At 46.1% G+C, this 23,801-nt stretch overlaps 1 protein-coding gene across 4 annotated transcripts in view; it reads right to left on the reverse strand.

Annotated features, from left to right (window-relative positions):
* Nucleotides 1–23,801, reverse strand: part of ERCC6L2 (ERCC excision repair 6 like 2) — a 227,848-nt gene that overhangs the window by 16,815 nt on the left and 187,232 nt on the right. For 3 of the 4 annotated variants that reach the window (XR_012645704.1, XR_012645705.1, XR_012645706.1), the window contains exon 22: nucleotides 3,426–3,640. The gene's annotated coding sequence lies outside the window, so the exon portion shown is untranslated. Of the gene's footprint in view, nucleotides 1–3,425; nucleotides 3,641–18,666; nucleotides 18,935–23,801 lie in introns of those variants that run through there. The other variant, XR_012645707.1, reaches the window with a different exon arrangement.

Genomic DNA, 23,801 nt, shown 5'->3' on the forward strand with positions numbered 1-23,801 from the left:
AATTGTTACAGGAAAGCTTGCTGATGAAGCCTGTAAAGAATTTAAGCCTGTTTTGTGTCACAACAATGATATTTATGAGTGAATTATTATGTTTAAAGTGGCTTTCACCAACATGCTGGTTTCTGTCTGGCTGAAGTGTACCAGCACTCTGTTCTCTTAGGCTATGTATTCATTGGAGAGTTAGTTCAAGTCGTCCATACTTGAATTAACTCCTCTTTAATTAATGAGTGAGAACAGTCACACTGCAAATAACACTGATCTACATCAAACCAAACTAATTTTCCAACAATGTCAGCGGGGGGGAGTGATCCACACACCTGAACAGTGTAAGTAACCTGACCCAAGTGCTCAGGTAGAAATGGTAGCTTGGTGGATAAATTCTTCCATCAACTGAGTACCATCCCTTGAGGAGCTGGATTACTTACAATGATGAGAGAACCTGTCCCATTGGTGTAGGCTGGCACTAAACCAAAAAGCTACAGTAGCACAACTGTGCTACTGGAGTATTTTCAATGTTGACATACCATGAGGCTGTACAGCATGATTAGATTACTACATGGAATGATCATGGTAGCAGCTGATCACTTGTGCCAACTGTGGAGTTTATAACACCCCGATGGCACCGCCAACTTGACTTAAAAGCCCCACCATGCTCAAAGTTAAGGTAAGACAGGGCTTCAGTTATGAGCTCCACTTGAGTTATAACTCCACTCTGCAATGAAGATGAGCCCTAAGATAATCAGGAAGCAACTTTCTGGTAGTGATTAAGAGTGAATTTGAATAAAAATGCGGATGCAGATGAAATGTTGCAATTTTGAATTCAGACAAACAATTATGTGTTTGAAAAGCAAAAAAAATATTGTTGAGCTAGCTGGATAATTAGCAGTAGTGTATTTATCAGAAGCAGAAAGCCAGATCCTGGATATAGCCAAGAGGGTGATAGCTGGCTCCCTCATTCCCTTCCTTAGATCTGACTCAGAATAGAACAGCCTGAGGAATTTTCTATTATATGCCAGCTGGCTATGGTCCTCTGCTTTGCTCTAGCAGGAAGAAAAATTTTTCTGAGGACTTTTATCCACTGCTCCCTCTGTGTCTCTCATGAACAAGCAAAAAACTTAGAAGGTTGTTCTAAATTCCTGTTCTGTCCTCCTTCACAAGTCTCTGCAATTACACCTAAATTGTGGAAACACTGCAGCTACTGTTTGTTGGTGTGATGCCCGTCCATACTGTTATGTTCACTGGTCCCATTCATGCCTTCATGTAACCTCTTTGGGCAGGCCTTGTGCCTTTTACTTCTTACAGGAATGGAAGAACGATTTTGTGGTGCAGACTACTGGCTTGTTTTGCAAGTCACAAAAGATGAGAATATGCACCTCTGCTTCACATTAGGACTTTGTTACCAAACTATATGGAAATGCTCACCGACGTGAGAAAATGATGTGCAATCTTGTCTAATCTTTCGAAGCCTTGATTGCTCCTACTGCATAGGAGAATAAATTAATAATAAATTCATATGAATTATTAATATTTGTGAGGGAGCCACATACTTAGCCATTTCATTTATAGTGACATGCCTCATACACTTACAGTGCTATATAAATAATGCTGCTAGAAAGTTGGTAATCAATTAAACAAACAATATAAAATAAACCTCATATTACAGGGGAAAATAAATATTAGGTGCTAGAGTTGCAGATATTTTGTTTTATATGCCACTTCCAAGAATAAAAATATTATTGCCAGGAGAAAAAAAAGGTGTCAGCCAATCGGCTCTCTGAATGGCTGTCCCTTCTATTAATAACAAGGGTACTGTCATGCTGTTTTACAAGGTAATAATCCAGTCACCAAATGGAGGAACTCTGAGACCAAAGGGCTCGTGGGCTTCGCCAACAAGGGAACTGGATTATGACCCTTGTAAAACGGTAGGACAGTGCTATTGCTGCTCTTCTGCTATAACTGTTTAAAAAACAGAATTGTAAATGATTTTAAAAATTCTCAGCAATTTGTCAAGTGAAGGAGGCCTCTAAACCAGAGTTTCCCAAAGTGTGGTACATGTATCACTGGTGGTATGTGAAAGGATTTCAAGGGGGACACGGCAGAAAATAAATTACTAAAAACCAGGAGACAAGCACTGGGGCTGGACTAGGAGCAGGCATAGGCCAATAAGGCTGAAGTCCCGAAGAGGGTACACAAATGTTTTAACTTCAGGTCATAAGCTGTGTCTACACTTGTGAGTGTACTCAGAAAACCTGGCCCGCATTCGAAAGCACACACAGAGCATCCACACACAAAACACACTCTTTTGAAAGGAAATCAGAGGAACATGGTGCAGCTTTCAAAAGCTCTCTTCTGGTCCCTAGTAGGAGAAGCGCCCCCTTTTGAAAGAGTTTTTCTAAAGAAAACACGTGTAGATGCTCCATGGGCTTCTTTTTCGAAAGAGGAGTCCTCCCTGGCACCAGCCAGCTGGCAGCTGGGCTCTAAGGTAAAAGTCCTCCCTGGCACCAGCCAGCTGGCAGCTGGGCTCTAAGGTAGCTGTGTCCAGCCATGTTTAAAGCCACACAGAGTCAGAAACCCCTTGGCAGGAAGCTGAGAGCATGCTAGCAGCACCACAGGCATGAGCTCCTCCAGCACACCTCATGGCCACCCCCAGGGCAGCAACCTGTAGCAATAGCCAGAAGCCAGGCACCACAGAAGCCTCAGGGCCACCCCTCAGAGCCTTCACAGGGCTTGTAGGAGTCCAGCCAGCACTCCCAAAAAAAGACTCCCTCATGGACTGAACTGGAGCTCAGGGATCTGCTGGGCCTCTGGAAGGAGGAGGAGGTGCTCTGGGAGATGGGTTGCAAGCAGCAGAATGTGGCTGTCTTCGCCCACCTATCCAAAGGACTGGCCACCTGGGGACACCCTGTCTGTACCACCAAACAGGTGAGGATCAAAGTTAATGAGCACAGGCAGGGGTGTGCCCAGGCCCAGGATGAAGCCGGCCACTCAGGGGCATGTCCCACAACCTGCCCCTACTACAGGGAGCTCTGAAGCCTAATGGGTCCCCACGACAGCTCCTTGCTGTCCACTGTCTTGGACACTGTGGTGGATGTACGACACCATGCATATGACAAGGAGCCGGGACCTGAGTTTCACCCCTTGCAGCTGGAGCCCGATCCCACCACCAAGTGGTCTGTCATAGAGTAGACATAGCTATAATGTTTTAGTATCCTGTTTTGAAGGATAAAATGGAATGGATATATCAGGGAAGGCTTAAATAGGCAACTTCAAGTCATGCTTCAAACTAAAAAGTGTACTATGTACCCAACTTCTGGTAGTCTGCTCAAATTCAGACAACACATATGAGGAGAAGGTTTTAAAAAAAAATTGAAATTCATTATGATAACAACAAGGATTTGAATTGTAGAGCTTAGACCTGAACTTACCCAAAGTTCATCTTTGGTGAGATCAAATGCTGTTAGTCATGGCTTTAATGCTAAGTAGGAGAGAGATGCATGCTGTTTCTGGGTAGGGCTGATCGAAAAAGTCTGTTCAAACTGTTTGTGGATGGGAAACTGAGTTTTTGACTAAACAACCATTTTCCACAGAGTGTGTCTGCTTTCCACAGAAAACTTCCATTTTTCATCAAAACAGAGAACAGCTAAAAAAAAAACAAAATATTTCAGTCAAAAACTAAAATACTTCAATTTGCAAGTGCTGCTGTGCTGCTACATCAGAGCTCTTCCTTAGCTGCCTCTTGTCTCCATTCTCCTCTCCGGTCTTGGCTCCCCAGCCAAGATACTTCTCTCATGATGACCTGCAGCCAGCAATTCTCATGATGAACTATTCAGTGCTCAGCTAGAGGAAAAACTATAGTGCATTGTGGGAGATACAGCTCCTCCAGGAAGCCTGGCTCCTAGCGGAGAATGGGAGCATGAGGAACTTGAACCCCAACTTTAGTGAGAGGTTTCAGAGGGGAAGCTGTGTTAGTCTGGTTCAGCAAAAACAATGAAGAGTCCCGTGGCACCTTAAATACCAACTAATATATCTGGGCATAAGGATGTATCTGATAAAGTGGGTTCCACCCCCTGAAAGCTTATCCCCAAATAAATGTGTTAGTCTTTAAAGTGTTCGTTATTTTAACATCAGTGAGGCGTTTCCAAATTGAAATTTGCAGTTTTTAACCTAAAGACTGTGGGAAAAAATGCACACTTCTAAAAAATCAGAAATATAATGATTGTGTTGGGGAAAAAAAAACCTTTCCACTCAGCTCAGTTTTGGGGCCCCATTTATCATTACCATTTAATTTGTAGGGACAGATCCCATTTACTATCCTATCACCTAACTAAAACTCAGCCCTCCTGGGCTGAGATCTTAAAATAAGTAACACATAGCTCTCAGTGATGGTAATGCAGAGTCTCACTACCCTAGTGAGAGCAGATGTAGCCCTTGTGTCTATCCATTCATCTACTGAAGCATTTATGTCATACCAAACCTGGTGGTAACTGACTGCAGCAGACTTCACAGTGCTCTGGGTGTACCAGGCACAGTGGCCCCTTCAAATTCTTTGAAAGGTGATGTATGCATTTTCTTCTTTACTGGCCCTCTTCTGTAGGCCTGATAGAGTTGGAGGATTGGGCCTTTAAAGCGAAAACCATTTAGGGTTCAATGGCCACTAACTTTATTTCCATACATCACTCGACACTATGGATTCTTTTCAATAAGGGATATTGACCATAGCATAAACTGATGCACTGATAAAGACTGTGTGAGACACTCAACAGAACTGAGAAACTAACTGAAACCATAAAGGTTATAAGTCAGCACCAAATTTATTGCTTAATAATTTTTTTAAACGAATGCTTCAGGTCTGAGCAACGCAATAATAGCGGCAAAATCCACATTTAACTTGCACCCATGTTTTTCTGCTCTTTTAGAAAACGAGAAGCAAACTGGCAACTGGCTGGCACTGAAGGGCTTTGGAAGCCCTTTAACATCTCATACTTGTAAATACTCAGGAGGGGAAATTTAATCACATTAAATTCTGGGTTCAGCTTGTTTGCTGCATCTGCTAAATTGAATTTCCAAATAAAATTACCAATATGCTTATGTGAGATATTTTAAAGACATCATTAGGTAAGGAAGTTGGCAGAGTTTCAACTAAAATAAACAATGTTCAGGGAATTGTGTTCATTTTAATCGCTTGAACGTATCCATAGATGATGATAGGGAATGCAAAGGTCAGATGTACAGGCTCTCAGTAATTCTCCTTAAAAACAGGGCATAATTAAGGGTTACTCACACTGTCCAAAAAAGAGTCAGAGTGAAACTAAGAACCAGGATTTTGTTCAAGGCCTCAGAGTAATTATATATTTTACATCTCTTTCAATGCAAGGCTTTGCTTAAGCATGGGAACACTCTAGCAGACTTGTAAGAATATTTCCATGCTGTACATTTATTGCAGCTACTCATTAAGTCAAATTGCTAGCACATGAAGTCATGTGGAAAAAAGACGTATTTAAGACATAACATTTGCAGGATGCAAACATGAGAAGTGAAGATTTTTTCATCAACTTTTGGTTCCCAGTCAAAGCAAAGTAGCAAACCCTCAAAAGGGAGTGAGAATGGGAAGATTAATATTAATTTGAAAATTATTTTGAATTCAATTTCTCCTCAAATTGCAGTTCTCCACAATGCCATTGTTCATCCAGGGACACAAACAGTTGCTGCAAAACATATTGAATGAAAATGGAAAAGTCCAGTTAATAATCTGTGCTTAAAAAAAAATGACAAAGAGCAATACTACTACAATCAGTCTTTCAACACTCACTATAAAACTTACTGTTACCTCAGCAATGATGCTTTTAGAGACTCAATACCCGAATTTGACATAATTTGCTACAAACTTACATTTTATAAGTATTTACTGATAATTTATGTCATCTGATGTGTCAAGAAAAAATGCCTACAAATGCTTTTCCCTTTCTTACAAGGCTTGGTTTTATAACAGCAAATAATAAAATGTTGGGCCTGATTCCTCACTGCTACACCATTTTTACAGCAGCTCAGGTCCATTGATAACAATGGAGTTACAATTACATAATCAGAGCAATCACCTGGCAAACAAGACCCTATATCTGGAAAGAGTTACATGCAAAAAATGTCACCAAAAATAATTTACACCCTATGGAGAAAACCTGAGATAACATACTATTAAAATTATTTAAGTGACAAAAATAATAGAAACATCCAAACACACACACACGTATGCACCCATAGGCTACGTCTACACGAGCCCCAAACTTCAAAATGGCCACGCAAATGGCCATTTCGAAGTTTACTAATGAAGCACTGAAATGCATATTCAGCGCTTCATTAGCATGCGGGCGGCTGCGGCACTTCGAAATTGACGCGCCTCGCCGCCGCGTGGCTCGTCCCGACGGGGCTCCTTTTCGAAAGGACCCCGCCTACTTCGAAGTCCCCTTATTCCCATCACTTCCCCTGTTTTTTTTTAAATCTAATACCTGTTTTATTTAAATTAGTGGCTTATCACATCAGTATGGGAATCCATGGCTATGTCTACACCAGTACCCCCCTTTCGAAAGGGGGATGTTAATGAGACACCAGAATATGCTAATAAGGTGCTGCAATGAATATGCAGTGCCTTATTAGTATAATGGCAGCTGTGGCACTTCGAAAGTGCCGCTTTCAACCACGTGCAGCTCTTCTACATAGGGTCATTTTTGAAAGGAGCCTGCACACTTCAAAATCCCCTTATTCCTATACCCAAACAGGACTCAGGAGACCTGACTTATAGTCCCAGCTCTGTCCCTGGTGGCTGTGTGGGCCATAAGCAAGTCACTTTGCTGCCTTTGCCTCAGTTTCCCCATCTGCAAAATGAAGATAACAACACTGACCTCCTTTGTAAAGCTCTTAGAGAACTACAGATTAAAAAAGTCTATATTAAGCTATAAATGATTATGGATTATTTGTTTTCATGAGCAAACACTCCATGTTACACAACATGCTTTCAAACAGCTGTAATGCACAAGCACTGTGGATTTCAAATAAAAATTATTCCATACAACTTTTTATTAGCTGTTGAAGTGCACTCATGTTCCTGCTTCTTTGAACAATGCATAAGATTACAACTGTTCCTGTGAATTACTGGATATATTTATCTAAAGCGAGTTTTAATAACCTTTCCGTAGTTTCAGTTTTAGGATTTAATGATGGCCCAGAATAGCCCTTTAAGCATCCCTTCCCACTGCCTTATTTCTGGGAAAAGATGGTACATGTAGCATGCATTCTGATCTGAGCAACTTCAAAAATCAGATTCCACATTAGATGGTGATGATGAGTCAGATGGCAACTGTTGTTGGAGTTCAATAAGAATGAAATTCTGTGATCTTTCCTGTCACTTAACAAGCCCAATTTTTTGTGGCTGTCATCATACTTGGACTGTCTGAGAGGAGATGCAAAGAGACACCAGAAAGGGTTACGAAAGGGAGAGAGAGCACAAGTGACTTTGTGAGCTTTTCTTGATTCTAAAAAGATTTCTTTTTTCCATAAAGACTGACACTCTCTCTCTCTGTCACACACACACACACACACACACACACACACACACACACACACACACACACACACACACACACACACACACACACACAGTGTCCTCTTCCCCATCCCCTTCCAAGGAAATCAGGTTTAGTGTGATCATAAGACATTCACAAAGAGCCAATTGACTTCCAGCAGCTTCGTATATTTACCACTCCTCACAAACCTAGATAATGAATGGCTTTTTGGACTTCACTGTGTCTAGAAGGCTCTCAGTGCCTCTGGGGAATAAGTGGCTCACCAGGCAAAGACCACAGAGTTATATATAAATGCTCGCTCTTCAGGAAAAAGCCATCCTTTAATTTCCTAGGGCTAGGAAGACTACATCTGCTATAGAAATTAAGTTCCACAAATGTCCACAGTGACTCTGGCAGACCAGGTCCCAGGTCATGCCAGGGCTCAGGATCTCACTGAATAGTGGCTAATGCCCACATGGGAGCCAGTCTGTCACACCTGTGTGCTTGTACTGTTAAAATAGCAGATTTTTAGGCCTCTGTGTATTAATCTCAATTATCACACTTGTAGCTCGTGGTACAAAGGTAGCTTGAATGTTTGAATTGTAAATGTCTGTAACTGGCCTGACCATGCAGGTGAACTAGGCAGTCACCTAGTGCACCAGGTTTAAAGGGTGACAAAAACCCAGGAGTGGCAAGGAAAAGCCTGCAGGTGAACACTTCCCTGCACCATTGTTCCCCTAGCTGCCATGCAGAGGCTTTAGCACCAGCTTCCTCGCTGCTTCCCCTAATGTACTGAATGGGCTGGGGGATGCCAGTCATACTTTGCCCAAACAGGCAAGGAACCATTAACAGAGGGAAAGTGCTTGTCCCTGAACACAAGACCCGCATCTACACATGCCAGCTACTTCGAAGTAGCGGCGCCAACTTCGAAATAGCGCCCGTCATGGCTACACGCGTCGGGCGCTATTTCGAAGTTGACATCGACGTAAGACGGCGAGATGTCGAAGTCGCTATCCCCATCAGGAGATGGGAATAGCGCCCTACTTTGACGTTCAACGTCGAAGTAGGGAACGTGTAGTCATTGCGCGTCCCGCACCATCGAAATAGTGGGGTCTGCCATGGCGGCCATCAGCTGAGTGGTTGAGAGACGCTCTCTCCAGCCCCTGAGCTCGATGGTCGCCACGTGCAGTGGCCCCTTAAAGGTCCCCACCCCCTGCCTTCCTGTGCAGGAAGCTGAGAGAGTGTGCAGGCGGCAGCACAGCCATGCGGCCAGCCTGCACGTCTCTGAGCAGCCACATCAACCCCCCCACCACTGCGATGGCTGCCCCCCAGCCCCCTAAGCGCCCCCCAGGGCACCCCCCCCAGGGGAGCCAGGGCTTCCAGACTGGCAGCCAGGATGGGAAGCGGCAGTGAGGCCCCTCCTGGACGGAGGCTGAGCTTCGGGACCTGCTGGGGCTCTGGAGCGAGGAGGAGGTGCTCCAGGTAAAGGGGAGCAAGAGGCGGAACGCGGATGCGTTCGCTCTGCTGGCCGAGGGCCTGGCTGCCCGGGGTCACCCTGCCCGCACTCCTGACCACATCAGCAGTAAGGTGAAGGAGCTGCGGCAGGGTTACGCCCAGGCCCAGGATGTGGCTGGCCGATCTGGGGCTGCCCCCGTCACTTGCCCCTTTTACAGGGAGCTCAGGGCCATCCTGGGCCCCCGGCACACCTCCTCCCCTCCGACCACACTTGATACATCGGCCAACGAGCCCCAGCAGGCCCCGGAGGTAAGCCCCGCACCCCAGGGGCCCCCCCTAGGCCCACCCCTAGGGGGGCACCGGAGGAGGGAGAGTCCTCCTCCAGCGACACGGGGCTCCGGATCCACATCCCATCCCAGAGCTCCCGCAGGGCGTCCGCCCACCGGGTGTCCCCCGACCGTGGGAGTGGACCATCAGGTATGTACCCCCCTCTGGCGCACACCCCCGGGGTTGAGGGGCGGGGGTAACAGACATGACCAGGGCCCTCCACATGCCCAGATGACCATGGTCCCAAGGACAGCAGTGGCATGTCCCTCAGAAGAGTGCATCAGCCCCTGCCCCCCCCAGCATGACAGTGCCATGCCCCATCCCTGGGAATGGTGGGAGCAGAACCTAGGGTCCCCTGGGGGGAGGGGGTGGGACACCCATCATCATCATCAGCATCTCCTGGGGATGGGGAACCAGCAGCAGAGGGGTGTGGGGACAAGGGCCACGGCTCAGGGCCCACACTAACGGCTGTCTCCACTCTTCTTCCCCCCTGCCCCCGTGTTCCGCAGCTGCACCATCGGCAGGACCGGAGAGCGCCAGCGAGGTGTCAGTGGTCCCGGAGAGCCCACCGGGGCCATCACTCCAGGCCAGCCCCTCAGCGGAGCACCGACCGGCCCCAGGGCGGGGACGACGGCGGAGCCAGCACCATCCGAGGACGGCGACGGACCCCCAGCTGCTGGCCATCCTCCGTCGGCAGCTGGAGGTCTCTGAGCAGCGCCTGCAGGTGGAGGAGCGGCGCCTCCAACTACAGGAGCGGGCGCTGGCCTGGCACCAGGAAGCATGCGGGGCCTTTATGAGCACATTTGAGTGCATCGCAGACTACCTGGCCCCCCATGCCGTGCCGGCCACTGCGCTGCCCGCCCTGCCTGCTCCACCCACCGCTCCACACGCTGTTCCACCCACCGTCGCACTGCCGTCCACCACCGAGGGCCCTTCCGGTGAGGGGGACCTGGGGCCTGCTGACACCCGCCGGCCTTATCTCCCGGTCCTCCCGGCCCCCAGCCAGTCCCCGTGTGGGCTGCGGCCGAGGCGTGGGTCACGGCCGCCCACACCCAGCGCTGGACATTAGGGGGTGTGGGGCCCAGGACGTGCCCCCCCCTTTTTATATATCCCCTTCACCTATCTTTCGTAAATAGTTTGTATTAGACCCCTGTTCTGTTATGTTATGATGATACCTGCCCCCCCCATGTAAATAGTTCTCCCCTTCCTTGTCTTCCCCTTTTTTTTCCCTTTCATCTTATAATATGTATATATATAATATTTATTTTGGCTGTACGTAGTTATGATATAATAATAAGAGTTCAACATATATATTCTGGTTTCACGAAAAACATGTCTGTTTTTATTTACAAGAAAAGCGTGGGGGGGGTGTGCTCTTGGGTGCTCTGTGGTGTGGGCGTAGGGGCAGGGAGTGCTGTGGAGGATGCGGGGGGTGCAGTGGGGGGCCTGCCAGCGTTCATCCCGTGGCCTCGTCGAACTGGGCCCGCAGGGCCTCCCGGACCCGGGTCCCTTCGGGGTCCACCTGGCGACTGGGGGCAGCGGGTGGCTGCACATCAGCCCTGCCAGCCTCCACAGCCCAGCCCTGAAAGAAGGCCTCCCCCTTGCTCTCGACGAGGTTGTGGAGGGTGCTGCACGTGCCCACAATCTGGGGGATGTTGGTGGGGCCCGCATCAAGGCGGGTGAGGAGACACCTCCAGTGCCCCTTGAGGCGGCCAAATGTGCGCTCCACCACCTGGCGCGCGTGGTTCAGGCGTATGTTGAAGCGCTCCTGGCTGGCTGACAGGTGGCCCGTGTAAGGGTGCATGAGCCAGGGGCGGAGGGGGTATGCCACGTCTGCGATGACGCAGAGGGGCAGGGTGGTGTCCCCCACAGGGATCTCCCACTGGGGGATGTAGGTCCCCGCCTCCAGCTGGCGGCACAGGCCCGAGTTCTGGAATACCCGGGTGTCGTGGGTGCTGCCAGGCCAGCCCACATATATGTCCAGGAAGCGGCCCCGGCTGTCCACCAAGGCCTGGAGGACTACTGAGTGGTAGCCCTTCTGGTTTAGGTAGCATCCTCCACTGTGCTCCGGGGCACGGATGGGGATGTGGGTCCCATCCAGAGCCCCGAAGCAATTGGGGAAGCCCAGGGTGGCAAAGCCCACGATGGCGGCATCCGTGTCCCCAAGCCTCACAAGCCTGTGGAGGAGCAGGGCGTTGATGGTGCGGACGATCTGCAGGGGAAGCACATGGGAGAGCACCAATGAGGGGTGTGCAGGGTGTGCGTGGCCCTCCCCTGCCAGGGCTCCCCTCCCCTCCCCTCTCCTCCCCTGCCAGGGCTGCCTCCCCCTCCCCCCGTGGGTCCTCTTACCTCCATGAGGACAGCCCCGACGGTGGCCTTGCTGACGCCAAACTGCTGCCCCATGGATCGGTAGCTGTCTGGAGTGGCCAGCTTCCAGACAGCGAAGCCGACCCATTTCTCCACACTGAGGGCACGCCGCATGAAGGTGTCCTGGTGCCTCAGTGTGGGGGTGAGCCACTGACATAGCTCCAGAAATGTCTGCTGGCTCATGCGAAAGTTCTGGAGCCAGCAGTCGTCGTCCCACTCTCCGAGCACCAGCCGCTCCCACCAGTCGGTGCTCGTGGGGTAGCTCCACAGCTGGCGGCATGTGAGGTGTGGGGGGCGGGGTGCTGCAGGGTTGGGGGTTGCTTCCTCCTCCCCTGTGGGCAGCTCCTCCTCTGTGGCTAGGATGTGATCAGCTGCCTCCTGCATGGCATGGAGCAGGGCGAGCACTGCTCCTACGGGGGTGGCTGGGTGGACCTCTGGCTGCTGCTGCTGCTGCTGCTGCTGGGGGTCCATGACTGCGTCACTTGAGGTGTGCATGCCTATGGCTCTGCAGGCTGCGTGCTGTGCAGGCTGCGTGTGTCTGGGAGGGGCCCTTTAAGAGAGCAGCTAGCTGTTGCCCCGGAAGCGCTAGTCCGCCCTGTGACCCTGTCTGCAGCTGTTCCTGGCACCCTTATTTCGATGTGTGCTACTTTGGTGTTTAGACGTTCCCTCGCAGTGCCTACTTCGATGTGGTGCTGCCCAACGTCTACGTTGAACATCGACGGCACCAGCCCTGGAGGACGTGTAGATGTTATTCATTGACATAGGCTATTTCGATGTTGCTACATCGAAATAGGCTATTTCGATGTAGCGTTCACGTGTAGACATAGCCAAGATGGCCCACTGAAATCAAACGAGGCATTGTGCAGCATCAAAAGGACAAAGATCTCGTTGACTGTGTTCCTTTCTCCTGCCAGGAAGAGGAGGCTGGTCCATGAACTCATCCAATTAGCTTGGATTCTGCAGTGAAGGGGATTAAAAATGCCTGACTGGAATGAAATGAGGTCTCTTAATGCTGTTGGGATTTTGATGGGAAAAGATTCCTAAACATAAGAGATCCCCAGGCCTCTTGGCGTGATTCAGCCTTAAAAGACACATAGAGCTGCCTATTACAGAAGCTTATATTATCTTCTTAAATTAATGACTGTAACTCATTTGTGTAAGTATATGTTTCCTGTTTTAATCATGTAAATAACTCATTTCTTTCCTTAGTTAATACATCTTTAGTTAGTTTACTACAGGATGAGCAGCAGGCTTTGTCTTTGGTTTGAGATCAGAGTACAAATGATCCGGGGAAAGTGACTGGTCCTTTGAGACAGGGAGTAACTTAAATATTGTGATTCTTGGTGTAAAGTGACCATCTATCACATAGTCCATCTTGGCTGGGCAGTAAAGATACACTGGACTGCCCCAGGGGACTGTCTGTGACTCTGCGGTAAGACGATGAGAGTGCATTAGGTATTCACAGTCGCTACTGGTTTTGTCAAATCTAATTATAGAACATACAATCAGGCTGGGGTTTCTTCTCTGCTGTTTGACAGTCTGCCCACTAGTGTTTCTTGCACTTTCCTCTGACATAACTGTTGCTGTCTGAGACACTACCAGGACAAAGTGAACCAATAGACTGATGAGGTGTGGACATTCATATGTACTATAAGGAGAACAGATAAATAAACAACATTTAATACATAATGACCAGAAAGTATTCAACTAAAAGCAATATAAAATGTTGTCTGAATATTACTTTTAAACAAATTTAGGTCAAGTCATGGAGCTTTCATTGACTGTAATAAGAGACTGAGTAAGGACAGAGGATCTTAGCAAGGGAATCTTCCTCAACTTCGAAGAGTAGAAATTAGAGTTACAAACAGAAAGGATAAATGTTGAAAATGTTCATGAGATGAACCAAGGTTGCACTTGGAAACAGAGAACTCTCACTCTTTTGCTGCAGCACTTCAGAACCATGTGTGTAAGGAGACGAGAAGGAAAAAGGCCCTGCAAAACCGTGTGGCGAGGGAAAAGTAACTTGGATCCAAGTATAAACAGTTTATTAATAGCTCCAAAGCAGTCACTGAGGCATTAGAGACATGTTGAATCTCAACCAGTGTCTCCAGGAAAACAGAGTGTGCTGGAGGGTGAAGGATAGGGTTGCATGAGTAACCGAAGACCGAGTGTTCAGGAGACAGTCATATTTAGCAACTTGCTTATGCAATTCCTAAGGTAGTACATGCTCATTTTTAGTGCATTTCTCTTTTGGACACAGCTGTCGATGGTCTCCTGCACTCTAGAATTGAGGTTAGCCACATACCTCTAGCTTTTCATTGTGCAGTATTCCCAGAGACCCAAGGAAGGGAGTCATGGGGCATTTCTACACGGCTAGGGAGCATAGCAGCACAATGACAGTGAGATTTCCAGAAATTGCAAAGGGTTCTCCATTTGCATACTCACACAGCTAATTAGCATAGCTGAGCGAGATTTCGCTCTCAGCAGAGGGGACTGCTGGCAAATAAGAGTTTAGTCAGCAGAGGCACATCCACATGGCCTCTTTACTGCTGGCAGTAGAAACCTCATTAGCATAGCGCAGCCAGCAGCAGCACTAAGCTCCAGGGCCATGTAGACGTGCCCATAGGGTGTAAGCTACTACCCTGTAAGCGATACTTTATAGGAAGGTACCAGAAGAACAAAAATAAAAATAAATATGTAAATAGAATAAAATATATAGCTAATGTATTGCTTGAAATAATAATGAAGCTTGTGTGGCAGGGCCAGGGCGGAGGGACCCCTCAGAGGGAGCCCAAAAAAGCAGACGGGCCTGTGGAGCACCAGCAGGACAATCACAGGTAGCTGGGCAGGAGATGGCTCAGGCTAATTGGGAGTGGGAAGGGCAGGGAGAGAGTGTGAGAGGTGAGTGGAGAGAGGTGAGGAGACTAGAAGCAATGAGAGAAAGCAGGTTGGAAAGCAGCAGAAGAAAGGAACAGGAACACCAGGAACGGCAGAGGGAGAGTGGGGAGCTGCAGCAGAGTAAGAGAGGGACTCGTTACAGCTGCAGCCTAGAGAATGTACCAGGGGGAATTGTCTGGGGAAGTGGCCCAGGGAGAAGAGCTGCTGCACCAAGGGCTAAGGGAGTCAGCCCTTCCCACTAGCAGTTGCATAGGGTCCCTGGACCGAAACCTGGCACAAGTAGGCAGGGGCCAGGTTCCCCCCCTCCCAACCGCCCCTCACCCCAGCAAGGGCAACTGGGCCCTTAAGTGGGTCCAGTGGACTGAGTAGAGGCCAGAGGCCCAGGAATAAGACAGATTTTATCATGCTTGTGATGAATGAAAAGATGAGGGTCCTGGAGCTGGTCAATACTTATACTCTCATTGATTATTGGCTGAGAAATTGTAAGAATGATGAAGAACATCAGGTTTGACCTTCTGAATGAGCCTGAAGAACTGCTTTCTTCTTCAGTTGCATAGTTACTGTGAAAAATAGCTTCTACAGAGCAGGAGGGAACAATTCGTTCCCTAGTTTAGCTAGTGGGAAAAAAATCAAAATCAAAATCAAAATAAAAGCCAGGCCCTACACCAACTTTGCATTACATCATTTCAGTACCAGATGTGGTTTAGCCTTTACTGGTGTGGCAGAAGTAAAAACTGATACGGCACATTCCTCCAAACAAAATATTATCATCTGAAAAGCAGAACAAAAGGTATTGCAATCATCCCATCTCACTGTGTCTCTTGACCCAACAATCTTGCAATAGAATTCTGATGATATCTGAACCTGACAGATTTTTTTTCCTACTCCAAAACAATCTGGTGCCAAGGTCTGGATGTGGCTCTGGTGGCATGGGTTGCTGATCTCCTTATTGGGGATGTAGGTGCTTCAACTAGGGGTGTGAGAGTGTATACTGCAGTATCTGCTGGCTTGCAGTGGCTTCCATCATATGCAGTTTTACAGTTTGGTTCAGTGGCTCTCAGCATCCCTACTATAAAAATTATTCCAGTACCACTGGCTGGGAAGGAAGGCATTGTTTTAGAGGTATCACATGCCTCTCAATAGCTTTGCTCTTAAGTGGCCCCTCTCCTTTCTTTGTGAGAAGTCCCAGCACATACTTGTCTACCCCCCCAAGGGCTTTTAGGATACCAGGATGTTCTGTGCTTTCACTCCTCTTTTCCAAAAACCTTTAGACAATGTGGACTGGAATGCAGACCAGTGAGAGGATATGTCACTCCCTGCCCTCTAATCCTGTGAGCCTTAAATTCTCTGCGGCTATGGCTCACAGACTGGCCACCAACACTCATAGGAGAAGCATGCATTTCCTCAAGTATCTGTGTGCTGTGAAGTCTGGGTTTAGCGCTCTGTCCCCAGCAGCTTGCCTACAATACAACAACCCCACCTTGGTCTCTATCAGCCTGGGTTACTATTTGCAGGGTGACCCTACCACATGCCCAATCCCAAATTTCCCTACCAGAGGGCCATGAAGTATCCAGCTCTCCTCCAGCACACTCAGAGAAGTAAATAAGGTTTGCTGTGCCTTTGAAGAGATTAAAAACAAAATTATTACTTTAACTAGAGTTCATCACGTTAATCTACCACTGGGTTGGTTTACATGGAAAAAGTAAAAACTTTTTAATGTATTCAAAAGAAAGTCAGGTTAAAAGTGATTTCAGGTACAAAGGATAAATACAGAAGCAGTTACAAGCAAATAAAAGTAAAATATGCCTTTTAGTGGCTTAGACTTGACAATCTACTGCCTTTGTTCAAGATAGATTTCTTACCAATCTTCTTTCTTTATACCACAGCTGACCTTCTTTCGGTCAAGAAGTCAGAAGGTGAAAGTACTAGCTTCCCTTGTCTTCCTCAGTGAAAGATCCTTGCCTAAGCAGGTTTCCCACCTATATTCAGTTCCCAGAGACGTCAGACCCCTTGGCCAAAGAAATTTTTTTTCAGATTTGCAAAATGTCTACCTCCTTGTGTCTGGTCAGTGATAGATGCCATGATGGCTTCTCTCTTCCGAAACTCACTATTCATGACATTCTTCCCTGCCTGTGGGCATCTCACCCCTCTGCTGATAGATATGTAAATGGAATTTCCATGGTTTTGGGTCACACCTTGCTTAAAAATTTCACTGGTGGCTTTGACTAGCCATAGCTGAGTCATTACCTTCTTCCTGTGTTTGACTGATGGCTTTGTTTACTTCACATATCTAAAGCAGTTAGATAGCACTTTAAAGACTAGAAGTGGGTCTGTCCCACAAAAGCTCATCACCTAATAAATTATTTTGTTAGTCTTTAAAGTGCTACGTGACTTCTGGTTTGTTTTGTTAGGATACAGACGAACATGGTGTCATGATCATGAGGGTTAGCCAGAAGCCTGGGAGTAAAAGGGTTAGGTTTCCTTATTATTACTTGGGTGGTGGCAGCGAATTTTATCCCCAAAATCTAAGGTTTTTAGGGGGGAAGTTTATACCAAAACCTGGTAAATAAGGTTTTGGAGGTACTTTTGCTGGCCCCCACTTCTGCATTTATCTTGCTAGAGTGGGGAAGAAGCCATGACACACGGCTACCTCTCTGTTACTAAGCACATGTGAATGTACCTTTATTGCCTCTCTCCTGAGCATCAGGATGGTCAGCCAAGCAAGTGCATGTTCCATTGCCTCAGAGCATAATTCTAGCATTTCTATTAACACTTTGCACTCACCTCATACATGCATTAGTGAGCTGTTAGCTTTCCAATGATATATTATGTACCACCTTTATATATCATGAAAAGAGTATGTTTGATGTAATGAGTATGTTAGCCTGACAAGAGATGCTGACAGGATAGTGGGGTAGCCATGGAACTCTGTGTCACACATATCCAAACCTGTTAGGATGTTTTGTGAGGAGACATGGGTTATGGTGCCTTCAGTAGTCAGATCATCTTCTCTGTCGTCTCCTCACGTGACTTGCCGCTGCAGCTGAGATCCTGCATGCAACTGGGTCTTCAGTGTTGACCAACTGATTGAGGCCCATTTCAGTCAAGACTGACATGATACTGACACCTCTCTGTTACTATGATATTGATTGTTTAGGAGAGCACCTGGAAGAACGGGTGATTCTAACCCTTTCTGAGGTAGCATGCCCGCTGTTTGCCAAATCTGTCCACAGCATGAGGAGGCTCTTGCTAAATCCTTCAGTGAGCCAGGATACTCAGGCTGTAACTCTGGCATACAGTGCTTCTCCAAAAGGAGAGCTTAGTGTAACCAAGAATTCAAATATACAATTTGTAATTCATGCAGTCCTGGTGAGTGTGAACTTTAAAATGAAAATTTTACAAACTGCTTCCCCCCCGCCCCCAGTAATATTGAAACATTGAATAAACCACTCTAGCTGAGCTTGACCACAGGTTTCCCCAACCAATGAGGAGAAAGAAAATAGCATAGTAACGGGGGTTGTAGGCATTTTGTTCTTCCTGGCCAGCAACTGCTAGTATGCCTAGTTGTGTGGTAGTATTTGTGATGTATACCAAAATACTACAGAGTGGCAAGAGAGGAACCTCTTTTTTTTTTTTTTTTTAATTTGAGAGCTCAGAAACCAGACTTGGAAGGTCTTATGTGTCTTCAGCACATATTTTTTTTAAATAGGCAATGGTATATATTATAAAAATCAATACAGGTTGAACAGCTCTAAATCAGGACTCTCTGGTCCAGCTGCTGGACCATGGATGTATCTGGAACAGTGCGTCCTGGTGGCTGGGAGTCTGGTGGCAGTCTCATGTTTCTATTGTGAGTCTCATAATATTTGGTGTCTTTCTTAAGACCTCAGTTCCCAGAATCACAACATTTTGTGAGCATCTCAGCTTTCATTTAAAAGCTCCACATGATTGTGGAGAAAAGTGACCATATAGTGACACCAGAAGTCAAACAAGAACCAGCTAACATTCATGGCTTTTTTTTTTTTATTTCATTGTTTTACAGCAGTCTCATACTTTTTTTGAAGCGTGACCCATGATTTCTTAAGGCCTGTGGTTGGCAGCACTAATTATTTCCTCCTTTAATTTACATGCTCTATAATACTAGTAACAATTACTTCAGATTTTTATTAAATGTTGTGGGTATTTGGGCCTAATCTTGGATGATTTTTATTTCCATCTGTGACAAGCTGTGCACCCTCAACTCTTCTTGGTGTTTTCTCAAGGTTAAATCTGCTCAGAATCTCCCAGGAAGCACTTGTCATTCGAGGGCCCGTTACTGTGACCTGTATTTGCTGATGACACAATGCACAGGAGTTAAATAGGTGTGAAAATGGTATGGCAAAATGCCTCTGTTTCATAGTAACAGAGAGAAAGCTGTGCTAGTCTATATACTATCAAAACAAAAAAGCAGTCCCGTAGCACTTTAAAGACTAACAGAATAATTTATTAGGTGATGAGCTTTCTTGGGACAGACCATAGCCATCCAGGCAAGACCCCACAGAACAAGGCTTTACTTGTACTAGACAAGACATTTATAAAACACACTTCCACTTCCTACAAAAAAGAAAAGAGAATAAATTTTCCAAATTACTTGATACCTTAGGATACAACAACTACAACCATGACAGCTCAACTGACAATATTGTTAACCTTTCCAGCTACCAACTCAGCCCAACAGAAGAGTCTCTCTTACCCTGGGGTCTTTCCTTATGCCCCACTTCCTCCACAAACTTAATACAATTCTGTGGTGACCTTGATGCCTTCTTTTGCCACCTCTGTCTAAAGGAATTCTTCCAACAGACCTATGAACAACAGTCTAACTCTCTTGACTCCCACCCCCACACCAACACCAAAAGAACAACTCTATGTGAACTCCGCCAATGGAGTCTCAAAAATAACCTACACGTGATAATCAAACCAGTTGACAAAGGGATGCTGTTGTCATCATGAATAAATCAGACTATGAACAAGAGGCAGCCAGACAACTCTCCAACACCAAATTTTACAGACCTCTCTCTGCTGATCCCACTTCAGAATTCCAAAAGAAATTACGACTACTTAAGGAACTCCCTGCTGCTACTCGGGACCTTATTCACTCAGACACACCATCTGAGCCCCAACCTGGATTATTCTGTTTATTTCCCAAAATACACAAACGTGGAAACCTCGGACGCCCTATCATTTCAGGTATTGGCACCCTTTCCACCAGACTATCCACCAGTTACGTGGACTCCTTTCTCAAACCATATGCCACCAACATTCCCAGCTACCTCCAAGATACCAATGACATCCTGAGGAAATTACAAAACATCGGAAAAGTTCCTGACAACATCATCCTTGCCACCATGGATGTAGAGGCAATATTCCAAATATTCCACATGAAGCTGGATTACAGGTAGTCAGGAATACCATCCCTAATGTCACCACAGCCAATCTGGTGTCTGACCTCTGTAACTTTTTTCTCTCCCACAATTATTTCCAATTTGGGAACAATTTATACCTCCAGATTAGTGAAACTGCTATGGGCACCCGCATGGCCTCAAAATTTGCTAATATATTTATGGGTGACCTGGAACAACGATTCCTCAGCTCTCATCCCCTATTACTCCTCCTCTACTTAAGATACATTGAGGACTGGTAGGAGAGAAAATAGCAAAATAGAGATAATGGATTTCAGGAAGGCAGATTTTGGTAAACTCAGAGAGCTGGTAGGTAAGATCCCATGGGAGGAAAAACTGAGGGGAAAAACAACTGAGGAGAGTTGGCAGTTTTTCAAAGAGACATTATTAAGGGCCCAAAAACAAGCTATTCCCCTATGTAGGAAAGATAGTAAATATGGGCAAAGACCGCCTTGGCTTAACAAGGAGATCCTGCATGATCTCAAACTAAAAAAGGAATCCTATAAAAAATGGAAACTGGGACAAATTACAAAGAATGAACACAGGCAAATAACACAGGAATGCAGGAGTAAAATTAGAAGGGCTAAGGCACAAAATGAGCTCCAACTAGCTACAGGCATAAAGGGTAACAAGAAGGCCTTTTACAAATATATTAGAAACAAGAGGAAGACCAAGGACAGGGTAGGGCCATTGCTCAGTGAGGAGGGAGAAACAGTAATGGGGAACTTGGAAATGGCAGAGATGCTTAATGACTTCTTTGTTTCGGTCTTCACAGAGAAGTCTGAAGGAATGCCTGACATAGTGAATGCTGGTGGAAAAGGGGTAGAGTTAGTTTTTGAAATAAAAAAAGAACAAGTTAAAAACCATTTGGAAAAATTAGATGTCTGCAAGTCACCAGGGCCTGATGAAATGCATCCTAGAATCCTCAAGGAGCTGATAGAAGAGGTAGCTGAGCCGTTAGCTCTCATTTTTGGAAAGTCATGGGAGACAGGAGAGATTCCAGAAGACTGGAAGAGGGAAAATATAGTGCCCATCTACAAAAAGGGGAATAAGAACAACCCAGGAAATTACAGGCCAGTCAGCTTAACTTCTGTGCCAGGAAAGGTAATGGAGCAGGTAGTTAAGGAAGTCATCTGCAAGCACTTGGAAGGTAGTAAAGTGATAGGGAACAGCCAGCATGGTTTTGTAAAAATCAAATCATGTCAAACCAACCTGATAGCTTTTTTTGACACGATAACGAGACTCGTAGATAAGGGAGAAGCAGTGGATGTGGTATACCTGGACTTTAGTAAAGCATTTGATACGGTCTCACATAATATTCTTATCGACAAACTAGGCAAGTCCAACTTAAATCGTGCTGCAATAAGGTGGGTGCATAACTGGCTGGCTAATCGCACCCAGAGAGTAGTTGTTAATGGTGCTCAATCCAGCTGGAAAAGCATAACAAGTGGGGTTCCGCAGGGGTCTGTTTTGGGACCAGTTCTGTTCAATATCTTCATTAATGATTTGGACATTGGCATAGAAAGTACGCTTATTAAGTTTGCAGATGATACCAAGCTGGGAGGGGTTGCAACTACCTTGGAGGATAGGGTCATAATTCAGAATGATCTAGATAAGTTAGAGAAATGGTCTGAAGTAAACAGGACGAAGTTTAATAAAGAGAAATGTAAGGTGCTGCACTTAGGAAGGAATAATCTGTTTCACACATACAGAATGGGAAAAGACTGTCTAGGAAGGAGTACAGCAGAAAGGGACCTAGGGGTTCTAGTAGATCACAAGTTAAATATGAGTCAACAGTGTGATGCTGTTGCAAAAAAAGCAAACATGATTCTGGGATGCATTAGCAGGTGTGTGGTGAACAAGACACGAGAAATCATTCTACCGTTCTACTCCGCGCTGGTTAGACCTCAGCTGGAATATTGTGTCCAGTTCTGGGCACCCCAATTCAAGAAAGATGTGGAGAAATTAGAGAAGGTCCAGAGAAGAGCAACTAGAATGATAAAAGGTCTGGAGAACATGACTTATGAAGAAAGGCTGAAAGAATTGGGCTTGTTTAGCTTGGAAAAAAGAAGATTGAGGGGGGACATGATAGCGGTTTTCAGATATCTTAAAGGGTGTCATAAGGAGGAGGGAGAAAACTTGTTCTTCTTGGCCTCTGAGGAGAGAACAAGAGGCAATGGACTTAAACTGCAACAAGGGAAGTTTAGGTTGGACATTAGGAAAAAGTTCCTAACTGTCAGGGTGGTTAAGTACTGGAATAAGTTGCCAAGGGAGGTTGTGGAATCTCCCTCGCTGGAGATATTTAAGAACAGGTTAGATAGATGTCTATCAGGGATGGTGTAGATAGTGGTCGGTCCTGCCGTCGGGGCAGGGGACTGGACTCGATGGCCTCTCAAGGCCCCTTCCGGTCCTAGTGTTCTATGATTTGGACCCATGGTATAGAGACTCTGGAAGAATTCCACAGAGACTTTAACAATCTGCACCCCACCATCAACTTATGCCTTGACTGCTCCATGCGAGAGATACATTTCCTGGACACTACAGTACAAATCAAGGATGGCCTGATTGGTACCACACTCTGCTGGAAACCCACTGATTGCTATACTTACCTACACACTTCTAGCTTCCACCCTGCACACATAACTAGATCCATTGTTTACAGTCAAGCCCTTAGGTACAATCGCATTTGCTCTGATCCTACTGACAGAGCCCAAAAACGACAAGATCTTTACCAAATATTCATAAACCTGAACTACCCGCCAGGAGAAATAAAAAAACAAATCACCAGGGCCAGATGAATACCCAGGGACCAGCTACTCCAAGACAGGCCCAAAAAAGCCAAGAACAGAACACCACTGATCATTACTTACAGCCCCAACTCAAACCACTGCAACGCATTATTAAAGACCTACAACCTATCCTTAATCAGGATGCCACACTCCAGAAGGCCCTAGGTGACAGGCCTGTTCTCTCCTACAGACAACCTCCCAACCTTATGAGGATTCTCATCAACAATCACAGTCTATACCACAGGAAAACCAGTCCTGGAACTTTTCCTTGCAACAAAGCCCATTGCCAGCTTTGTCCACATATCTATTCTGGAGATACCATCACTGGACCTAACCAGGTTATTCACAGTATCATGGGCACTTTCCCTTGTTCCTCAGCTAACATCATATATGCCATCATGTGCCAACATTGCCCAGATGCTTTGTATATTGGACAGACTTCAAACTCTCTTAGACAAAGAAATAATGGGCACAAAACAGACATAAAAACACTTCTGATCCACAAACTGGTCAGCCAGCATTTTAATGGAGTGGGCCGTTCTGTTAACGACCTGAAGGTTTGCATCTCACTGAAGAGGAATTTTCACAACAGATCAGAAAGAGAGGCTGCTGAACTCTCTTTTATATTCAAATTCGACACATTAACGCGTGGTTTGAACTGGGATGAGAATTTTTTAGGTCATTATAGGGGCTCTTTTGCATACTTGGTTTAATTTAATTCTTGACCCCCCACCACCACCTTCCGTCCCTCTACTCTCTGATTTGTCCACGTTGGTAATAGTTTTCTGATTTGTCAACCTTGATTACTATTTCTGGTTCTCTGTGCTTTAAATATTGAGTCTGTTCTGGAATGGCTATGATCTGAAGAAGTGGGTTTGTTCCATGGAAGCTCATCACCTAATAAATTATTCTGTTAGTCTTTAAAGTGCTACAGGACTGCTTTTTTGCATCTGTTTCGGTATCTGATTTCA

Source organism: Carettochelys insculpta, chromosome 5 (assembly GCF_033958435.1).
Source record: "Carettochelys insculpta isolate YL-2023 chromosome 5, ASM3395843v1, whole genome shotgun sequence".
Classification (NCBI taxonomy): Eukaryota; Metazoa; Chordata; order Testudines; family Carettochelyidae; genus Carettochelys; species Carettochelys insculpta.